This window comes from Arachis hypogaea, chromosome 13 (genome assembly GCF_003086295.3).
Source record: "Arachis hypogaea cultivar Tifrunner chromosome 13, arahy.Tifrunner.gnm2.J5K5, whole genome shotgun sequence".
NCBI lineage: Eukaryota > Viridiplantae > Streptophyta > Magnoliopsida > Fabales > Fabaceae > Arachis > Arachis hypogaea.
In genome coordinates, this window is record NC_092048.1 from 49,558,562 (window position 1) to 49,569,283 (window position 10,722).

Below are 10,722 nucleotides of genomic sequence, written 5' to 3' on the forward strand. Positions count from 1 at the left end.
TATTTATTTGTTTATCTACTAACCACTCAAAAATCCGAACCCACTCCTCTCCCCTGTGTTTGGATTCTTATCTTTTTCTTTTGCTACTCTTCTCTTCTTATACTTACATAAGGAATCTCTATATTGTGACATAGAGGATTTCATATTTTCTTTTGTGTTCTCTTCTTTTTCATATGAGCAGGAAGAAGGATAAGAACACTCTTGTTGAAGTTGATCCTGAACCTGAAAAGACTCTAAAGAGGAAGCTAAGGAAGCTAAAGCACAACTCTCTGGAGAAAATCTGACTGAAAATTTCGAAAAAGAAGGAGACATGGCCGAAAATAATAACAATGCAAGGAAGATGCTTGGTGACTTTACTGCACCAAATTCTAACTTACATGAAAGAAGCATCTCAATCCCTGCCATTGGAGCAAACAATTTTGAGCTAAAGTCTCAACTAGTTTCTCTGATGCAACAGAATTGCAAGTTTCATGGACTTCCATCAGAAGATCCTTTTTAGTTCTTAACTGAATTCTTGCAAATCTGTGATACTGTTAAGACCAATGGGGTTGATCCCGAGGTCTACAGGCTTATGCTTTTCCCATTTGTTGTAAGAGACAGAGCTAGAATATGGTTGGACTCTCAACCTAAGGATAGCCTGAACTCTTAGGATAAGCTGGTCACGGCTTTCTTAGCCAAGTTCTTTCCTCCTCAAAAGCTTAGTAAGCTTAGAGTGGATGTTCAAACCTTCAGACAAAAAGAAGGTGAATCCCTCTATGAAGCTTGGGAGAGATACAAGTAACTGACTAAAAAGTGTCCTTCTGACATGCTTTCAGAATGGACCATCCTGGATATATTCTATGATGGTCTGTCTGAGTTATCAAAGATGTCACTGGACCATTCTGCAAGTGGATCCATTCACCTAAAGAAAACGCCTACAGAAGCTCAAGTACTCATTGACATGGTTGCTAATAACCAGTTCATGTACACTTCTGAGAGGAATCCTGTAAGTAATGGGACGCCTCAAAGGAAGGGAGTTCTTGAAATTGATGCTCTGAATGCCATATTGGCTCAGAACAAAATATTGACTCAGCAAGTCAATATGATCTCTCAGAGTCTGAATGGATTGAAGGAATCATCCAACAGTACTATAGAGGCATCTTCTGAAGAAGAAGCTTATGATCCTGAGAACCCTGCAATAGCAGAGGTGAATTACATGGGGGAACCCTATAGAAACACCTATAATCCCTCATGGAGAAATCATCCAAATTTCTCATGGAAGGATCAACAAAAGCCTCAACAAGGCTTTAATAATGGTGGAAGAAATAAGTTTAGCAATAGCAAGCCTTTTCCATCATCCATTCAGCAACAGACAGAGAATTCTGAGCAGAATCTATCTAGCTTAGCAAATATAGTTTCTGATCTATCTAAGGCCACTCTAAGTTTCATGAATAAAACAAGGTCCTCCATTAGAAATTTAGAGGCACAAGTGGGCCAGCTGAGTAAAAGGGTCACTAAATCTCCTCCTAGTACTCTCCCAAGCAATACAGAAGAGAATCCAAAAAGAGAGTGCAAGGCCATAACCTTACTTGGTGTGGCCGAACCCAAAGAGGAGAAGGAGGACATGAATCCTAGTGAGGAAGACCTCCTGGGACGCTCAGTGACCAATAAGGAGTTTCCCTTTAAGGAACCAAAGGAATCTGAGGCTCATCTAGAGACCATAGAGATTCCATTGAACCTCCTTTTGCCCTTCATGAGCTCTGATGAGTATTCATCCTCTAAAGAGGATGAAGACATTACTGAAGAGCAAGTTGCTAAATACCTTGGTGCAATTATGAATTTGAATGCCAAATTATTTGGTAATGAGACTTGGGAAGATGAACCTCCCTTGCTCACCAATGAACTGAATGCATTAGATAGGCAGAAATTACCTCAAAATAAACAGGATCCTAGTAAATTCTTAATACCCTGTAACATAGGCACCATGACCTTTGAGAAGGCTCTGTGTGACCTGGGGTCAGGAATAAACTTAATGCCACTCTCTGTAATAGAGAAACTTGGGATCTTTGAGGTGCAAGCTGCCAAAGTCTCATTAGAGATGGCAGACAACTCAAGAAAACAGGCTTATGGACAAGTAGAGGATGTGTTAGTAAAGGTTGAAGGCCTTTACATCCCTGCTGATTTCATAATCCTAGACACTAGGAAGGATGAGGATGAATCCATCATCCTTGGAAGACCCTTCCTAGCCACAGCAAAAGCTATGATTGATGTGGACAGAGGAGAGTTGATCCTTCAACTGAATGAGGACAACCTTGTGTTTAAAACTCAAGGATCTTCTTCTGTAACCATGGAGAGGAAGTATGAAAAGCTTCTCTCACTGCAGAGTCAAACAAAGCCCCCACAGTCAAACTCTAAGTTTGGTGTTGGGAGGTCTCAGCAATGCTCTGAACATCTGTGAGGCTCCATGAGAGCTCACTGTCAAGCTACTGACATTAAAGAAGTGCTTGTTGGGAGGCAACCCAATGTTATTTAATTGTATCTATTTTATTTTTTATTTCTATTTCGTGTTTTACTAGGTTGATGATCATGTGGAGTCACAAAAACTACAAAAAAATCAAAAAATAAAATGAAAACAGCATTAAAAATAGCACACCCTGGAGGAGGAGCATTCTGGCGTTTAAACGCCAGAAAAAGCATCTTTCTGGCGTTTAACGCCAGAAACAAGCATCTACCTGGCGTTAAATGCCAGAAACAGGCTACTTTTGGGCGTTTAACGCCAAAAACAGGCAGCAGTCTGGCGTTAAATGCCAGGATTGCACAGCAAGGGCATTTACACGCCTAATTGGAGCAGGGATGTTAAGTCCTTGACCACACAGGATTTGTGGACCCCACAGGATCCTCTCAGGATCTATGGACCCCACAGGATTCCCACCACTTCTTCTCTCCTCTTCACACCTTTTCATAACTCTCTTCCCCAAATACCCTTCACCAATCACCTCAATCACTCTTCCCCATCACCTCTTCACCATTCACATCCATTCACTCTTCCCTATAAACCCCACCTACCTCCAAATTTCAAACTCTTTTCCCTCCCAAACCCAACCCTAATGGCCAAACCCTAATCCCTCCCCCACTCCTATATAAACCCTTCATCACTCTTTCATTTTCACACAACACAACCCTCTCTTCTCCCCCTTGGCCGAATACACCTTCTCTCTCCCTCTCCTACATTCCTCTTCTTCTTCTCCTTCTTTCTTTCTTCTTTTGCTCGGGGACGAGCAAGCATTTTAAGTTTAGTGTGGTAAAAGCTCTGCTTTTTGTTTTTCCATAACCATTAATGGCACCTAAGGCTAGAGAAACCTCAAGAAAGAGGAAAGGGAAGGCAATTGCTTCCACCTTTGAGCCATGAGAGACGGAGAGATTCATCTCAAAGGTCCATCAAGACCACTTCTATGAAGCTGTGGCCAAGAAGAAAGTGATCCCTGAGGTTCCTTTCAAGCTCAAAAAGAATGAGTATCCGGAGATTCGACTTGAGATCCAAAGAAGAGGTTGGGAAGTTCTCACCAACCCCATTCAACAAGTTGGGATCTTAATGGTTCAAGAGTTCTATGCAAACGCATGGATCACTAGGAACCATGATCAAAGTGTGAACCCGAATCCAAAGCATTGGCTTACCATGGTTCGGGGGAAATACTTAGATTTCAGTCCGGAAAATGTAAGGCTAGCGTTCAACTTGCCAATGATGGAAGAAAACGCATGCCCCTACACTAGAAGGGTCAACTTTGATCAAAGGTTGGACTAAGTCCTCATGGACATATGTGTAGAAGGAGCTCAATGGAAAGTTGACTCAAGAGGCAAGCCGGTTCAATTAAGAAGACTGGACCTTAAGCCTGTAGCTAGAGGATAGTTGGAGTTTATTCAACGCTCAATCATTCCTACTAGCAACCAGTCTGAAGTTACTGTAGACCGGGCCATCATGATCCATAGTATCATGATTGGGGAGGAAGTGGAAGTTCATGAGATTATACCTCAAGAACTCTACAAGGTGGCTGACAAGTTCTCCACTTTGGCAAGGTTAGCCTTTCCTCACCTCATTTGCCACCTCTGCAATTCGGCTGGAATTGACATAGAGGAAGACATCCTCATTGAAGAAGACAAGCCCATCACTAAGAAAAGGATGGAGCAAACAAGAGATCACGGACCTCAACAAGAGCATGAGGAAATTTCTCACCATGAAATCCCTGAGATGCCTCATGGAATGCATTTTCCTCCACAGAATTATTGGGAGCAAATCAACACCTCTCTAGGAGAATTAAGTTCCAACATGGGACAACTGAGGATGGAGCACCAAGAGCACTCCATCATCCTCCATGAGATTAGAGAAGATCAAAGAGCTATGAGGGAGGAGCAACAAAGACAAGGAAGAGACATAGAGGAGCTCAAGAGCACCATTGGTTCTTCAAGAAGAGGAAGACGACACCCTCACTAAGGTGGACCCATTCCTTAATCTTCTTGTTCTTATTTTCCTGTTTTTCGTTTACTATGCTTTATGTTTATGTTTGTGTCTTATTACATGATCATTAGTATTTAAGTGTCTATGCCTTAAGTTATAAATGTCCTATGAATCCATCACCTCTCTTAAATGAAAATATTTTAATCACAAAAGAACAAGAAGTACATGAGTTTTGAATTCATCCTTGAAACTAGTCTAATTATTTTGATGTGGTGACAATACTTTTTGTTTTTTGAATGAATGCTTGAACAGTGCATATGTCTTTTGAATTTGTTGTTTATGAATGTTAAATATGTTGGCTCTTGAAAGAATAATGAAAAGGAGAAATATTATTGATAATCTGAAAAATCATAAAATTGATTCTTGAAGCAAGAAAAAGCAATGAATACAAAAGCTTGCGAAAAAAAAGAAAAAAAAATGGCGAAAATAAAATAAAAAAAAAAAGAGAAAGAAAAAGCAAAAGCAAGCAGAAAAAGCCAATAGCCCTTAAAACCAAAAGGCAAGGGTAATAAAAAAGATCCAAGGCTTTGAGCATCAGTGGATAGGAGGGTCTAAAGGAATAAAATCCTGCCCTAAGCGGCTAAACCAAGCTGTCCCTAACCATGTGCTTGTGGCGTGAAGGTGTCAAGTGAAAACTTGAGACTGAGCGGTTAAAGTCAAGGTCCAAAGCAAAAAAAGAAAAAAAGAGTGTGCTTAAGAACCCTGGACACCTCTAATTGGGGACTTTAGCAAAGCTGAGTCACAATCTGAAAAGGTTCACCCAATTATGTGCCTGTAGCATTTATGTATCCGGTGGTAATACTGGAAAACAAAGTGCTTAGGGCCACGGCCAAGACTCATAAAGTAACAGTGTTCAAGAATCAACATACTGAACTAGGAGAATCAATAACACTATCTAAATTCTAAGTTCCTATAGATGCCAATCATTCTGAACTTCAATGGATAAAGTGAGATGCCAAAACTATTCAAGAGGCAAAAAGCTACTAGTCCCGCTCATCTGATTGGAGCTAAGTTTCATTGATATTTTGGAATTTATAGTATATTCTCTTCTTTTTATCCTATTTGATTTTCTGTTTCTTGGGGACAAGCAACAATTTAAGTTTGGTGTTGTGATGAGCGGATAATTTATACGCTTTTTGGCATTATTTTTACATAGTTTTAGTATAATTTAGTTAGTCTTTAGTATATTTTTATTAGTTTTTAATTAAAAATCACATTTCTGGACTTTACTATGAGTTTATGTGTTTTTCTGTGATTTCAGGTATTTTCTGGCTGAAATTGAGGGACTTGAGCAAAAATCAGATTCAGAAGTTGAAGAAGGACTGCAGATGCTGTTGGATTCTGACCTCCCTGCACTCAAAGTGGATTTTCTGGAGCTACAGAACTCTAAATGGCACGCTCTTAATTGCGTTGGAAACTAGACATTCAGGGCTTTCCAGCAATATATAATAGTCCATACTTTTCCCGAGTTTAGATGACGCAAACTGGCGTTCAATGCCATATCTCTGCCCTATTCTGGAGTTAAACGCCAGAAACAGGTTGCAAAGCAGAGTTAAACGCCAGAAACAGGTTACAAACTGGTGTTTAACTCCAAGGAAGACCTCTACACGTGAAAGCTTCAATGCTCAGCCCAAGCACACACCAAGTGGGCCCGGAAGTGGATTTCTGCATCATTTACTCATATCTGTAAACCCTAGTAACTAATTTAACATAAATAGAACTTTTTACTATTGTATTCAGAGTTCCTTTTTCCCTATTTTTGAATTCATATGCCATTTAGGGAGGCTGTCCATTCGGCCATGCCTGGACCATTATCACGCATGTATTTTCAACGGTAGAGTTTCTACACACCATAGATTAAGGTGTGGAGCTCTGCTGTTCCTCATGAATTAATGCAAAGTACTATCGTTTTTCTATTCAATTCAAGCATATTTCTTATCTAAGATATACACTTGTTCTTCAACCTGAGGAAGGTGATGATCTGTGACACTCATCATCATTTTCACCTATGAACGCGTGCCTGACAACCACTTCCGTTCTACTTGCAATAGCTTAAGTGCGTATCTCTTAGCCTCCTGATTCATGACGCATGGTTGCCTCGCCTAACAACCGAGCCTTCCATTCCATGAGATCAAAGTCTTCGTGGTATAGGCTAGAATTATTGGCTGCTATTTCTGAGATCCGAAAAGTCTAAACCTTGTCTGTGGTATTCTGAGTAGGATCCGGAAAGGGATGGCTGTGACGAGCTTCAAACTCACGAGTGCTGGGCGTAGTGACAGACGCAAAAGAATTACTAAATCCTATTCCAGTATGATCGAGAACCGACAGATGAATAGCCGTGCTGTGATAGTGTATTTTGGACCATTTTCACTGAGAGGATGGGATGTAGCCATTGACGACGGTGATGCCCTACATAACGCTTGCCATGGAAAGGAGTATGAAGAATTGGATGAAGACAATAGGAAAGCAGAGAATCAGAAGGAACAAAGCATCTCCATACGCTTATCTGAAATTCTCACCAATGAATTACATAAGTACCTCTATCCTATATTTTATTTATATTTTTATTATCAATTCACCATAGCCATTTGAATCCGCCTGAATGAGATTTACAAGGTGACCATAGCTTGCTTCAAGCCGACAATCTCCGTGGGATCGACCCTTACTCACGTAAGGTTTATTACTTGGACGACCCAGTGCACTTGCTGGTTAGTTGTGCGAAGTTGTGACAGAGAATTGAGATTACGATTGTGCGTACCAATTTGTTGGCGCCATTGAGATCACAATTTCGTGCACCAACCATATGTATTAGACCATACCCTTGTTGGTATTCTGATCAAGAATTGTGCACTTTGGAATTTCAATTATGTACTTGTTCATTGCCTTGAGTTACTAGCACCAAATTGACTTAGAATTAACTTTTTGTCTCTTAATTGGTGTAATTTTTAACAAGTACATATTGAATTTAGTGGATTGAATGGACTTGCTTATTCATCATGGCTTTTAAGCCAATATAATCACATCACAAGGTATTTGCTCCTTGTTAATGCTTTGCATTTGTTTAAGTTGACTTGACTTGATCCTTATCAAGACTTGTCACTTTCTGTAGCAAGCACCTTCCCATGTGATTATTTGATTGTTCTTAAGGATGAATAAGTAATTTCTCATCATCATTGCATTGGTTATTATTTTTGTGCTATTTTATATCAATTTTGCTCTTTCACTTGCACAACTTCAATATCCAATCATTCCTACATTCAATTCACTCTTGTTGTAGTTGCCTAAGATTGCTTGTTCTTAATTGATGCTCATCTATTGCTTGCATCTTAGGCCATCTAATTGAGAAACTCATGCTTAATTTTTTATTGTGCAGATGCCACTTTAACTGGCCGTTGTGTGTATTCCACACCATTATGCAAACCTCCTCAATTAGATGCTTACTTACCCTCTCCTTCACTTTTGTGCTACTTGCCCTATGATTTCTAATTATACTTTATTCATTCTTTTTGAGGATGAGACGTCAAGGCAAGGAGCCGGGAGAAGAGGAGGACACCAAGGATGGAGATGCCAAGAATGCTTTGTACTTAGTGATTTCCACACAACCCAAGCCCCCAGCGGAAGGTAGAGCACTTAGAGACATTCTCCCCGGATCGTGTTCATGCACAGAGGACCGTGCAATGCTTAAGTGTGGGGAAGGATTCGTCATTTTGGGAAATAAACTTTCTTTTCCGAACACTTTGCACTTTATTTTTTTTTCTTTTTATTATGTTTCTTGTAGATATTTAGAGTGTTTTTGACAATTGCATTACATTTTCTTCATAGTCTATATCTATTGCATTTTGCATCGTTTGCATGGTATATATTTTATAGATAGAAGTTGTGATTGGATGATGTGAATAGCATATGCCTAGTTATCTTGATCCTAATTGTTCATGTTAATTTTTTGCTTGTTGAAAATTAGGAAAAGAACTAGGAAATTTTGAAAATTACATCCATCACATCATACATATATACATACATACATACATACATACATACATATAGTAAATAAGTCTTGGTAAAACAACAAAGAATTTTCAAGAAATCTCTTTTTGGGCACTCCATTGATTAGATTTGAAAATTATTTTTGAACTTGCTTGAAGTATCTTTTATAGAATATAGAAAAGAGCTTGAACAAATACCAAGTGAGATTTGAGCTTTAATTGTGTGGTTGCATATTTTCAATCACAAATTTTGTTCTTGTGTGTTATAAACTCCTTTTATGATTGTGATCTTAGATTTGCTTTAGTCTATATGTCCTATATTTGTTGTTTTGGAATTTCATTTAGAATGATTGAGGCCATCTTTGTATAGCTCACTAACCATATGGCCAACCCTTACATCTACCTTTGTAAACCACTTTTGAGCATTTTAATTATCCTTTGTTCTAATTTTAAGCACATCATCAACCTTAAGTGAAAGACCATGAATGTCCTTGAATTGTATCTTTGATTAGCTTGGGTTTGAGTGTATGTGTTAATCAAGTGTGGGGAAAATTTGTGAAAAACATGGGTAGAAAGGTACTTTGGGTGTTCATTGAGAATATATGGAAAAATGGGTAAACACTCATGCATTCATTACTCAAAACATATGCATCTCTCTTATATGATAAAGAAAGAAAGTTTGATGTACATACTTTGTATATAAAAAATAAAAAAAAAAGAAAGCGAGAAAAAGAAAAAAAAAGAAAAAAATGAACAAATAATAATAATGAAAATAAGAGATGCATATGTGGTTGAATTGAAAAGAAAATGCATGAGTGAATGTGAGAAAAAGGATAAATGGGTAGCTAGGATTATTTTGTTGTGTATATAGGATGATATATAGGATTAGGTGGGATACTTGAGCTAATCAAAGATCCAATCTAATAGCCCACTTAACCATATTAATCCTACCCTTACCTAAGCCCCATTACAACCCATAAAAGTCCTCATGATATTTGCATTCATGCATCAAATATTAGTTGATTGTTAGACGACTTGCAAATCTTTAAAAAACATGATTAAAGGAAGATTGAGTGATTAAACCCTACACACTGAGCGATTAGAGTGTAAACACATCCGGTGAGGGTTTCAATTGCTCAATTCTATGTTCCCATTGCTTATCTTGTATCTTCTTGCAAGTTGTTGAACTTAATTTTCGAAATTTCAAATCAAATCTTTGGATATTGATCATATGGTTATATTTGCTTTATCTTGGCCCTAAGCTTTATTTTGGATTGATTGAGATTCTTTTGTTTATTTTTGCCAAACTCAATAGGAATCATAGTGTAGATATATATACATAGCATTTAGTATAGTTATATGCATGTAGGTAGTTGCATTAATAATTACCCCTTCATTCATCTCCTTTGGTTGGTTTAGCATGAGGACATACATGGTTTAAGTGTGGGAGAATTGATGAGTCCATATTTTCCGATATATTTTGGTTTGATTTGAGTGGATCTCATCACATAAACCCACATTTATTCATCTAAATAGAATGCTTTTGAGATTTCTTCGCAAATTGTGCTTGAAAGTGAAAACATGCTCTTTTCTGCTCAATTTGGTCAATTTTAATTCACTTTAATCCTATTTGGTGCCTTGATGTATTTGTTAAGTGATTTTCAGGTTTCCAAGGCAAGTATGGGTTGAAGAAGTGAGGAAAAGAGCATGCAAAAGGGAAGAATTCAAGAAATGAAGGATTTGGAAAGCTGCCAGCCCTGACCTCTCTATACTAAATTAGTCATAACTTGAGCTACAGAGGTCCAAATGAGGCGGTTTCAGTGGCATTAGAAAGCTAACGTCCGGGGCTTCAAAATGATATGCAATTTGCTATAGTGGATAAAAGTCTAAGTGTGCGTACGCACAGGTACTTGTGCGTACGAACAAGTCGGAATTCAGCATGTGTGCGGACGCACACGTCTGTGCGTCCGCCCAGGTCCCTGCACGTGACCTCATTAATTGCAACTTACTGGCAGCGATTTCTGGGCCCAAAACCCAATCCAACTCATTTTTTTGAAGCTATTTAAGGCCAAATTGAAGAAGGATGAAGGGGGGAGCACTTAGGTTTAGGGTTTTACATGTTTTTGTTAGTTTTCTAGAGAGAGGAGCTCCCCCTTCTCTCTAGAACCTAGGATTTTTAGTTTAATTTCCTTGTAATTACTACTTTCAATTCTTGTTTTAATCTAGTTTCTTCTATCTTTCTTTGTT

The 10,722-nt window shown here is 38.5% G+C and overlaps 1 non-coding gene across 1 annotated transcript; it reads right to left on the reverse strand.

Moving 5' to 3' along the window:
* Positions 1-703: 703 nt before the first annotated feature.
* Positions 704-811, reverse strand: LOC112739054 (small nucleolar RNA R71). The gene has a single exon (XR_003169994.1). It is a non-coding gene; the product is annotated as a small nucleolar RNA R71 (small nucleolar RNA).
* Positions 812-10,722: the final 9,911 nt, after the last annotated feature.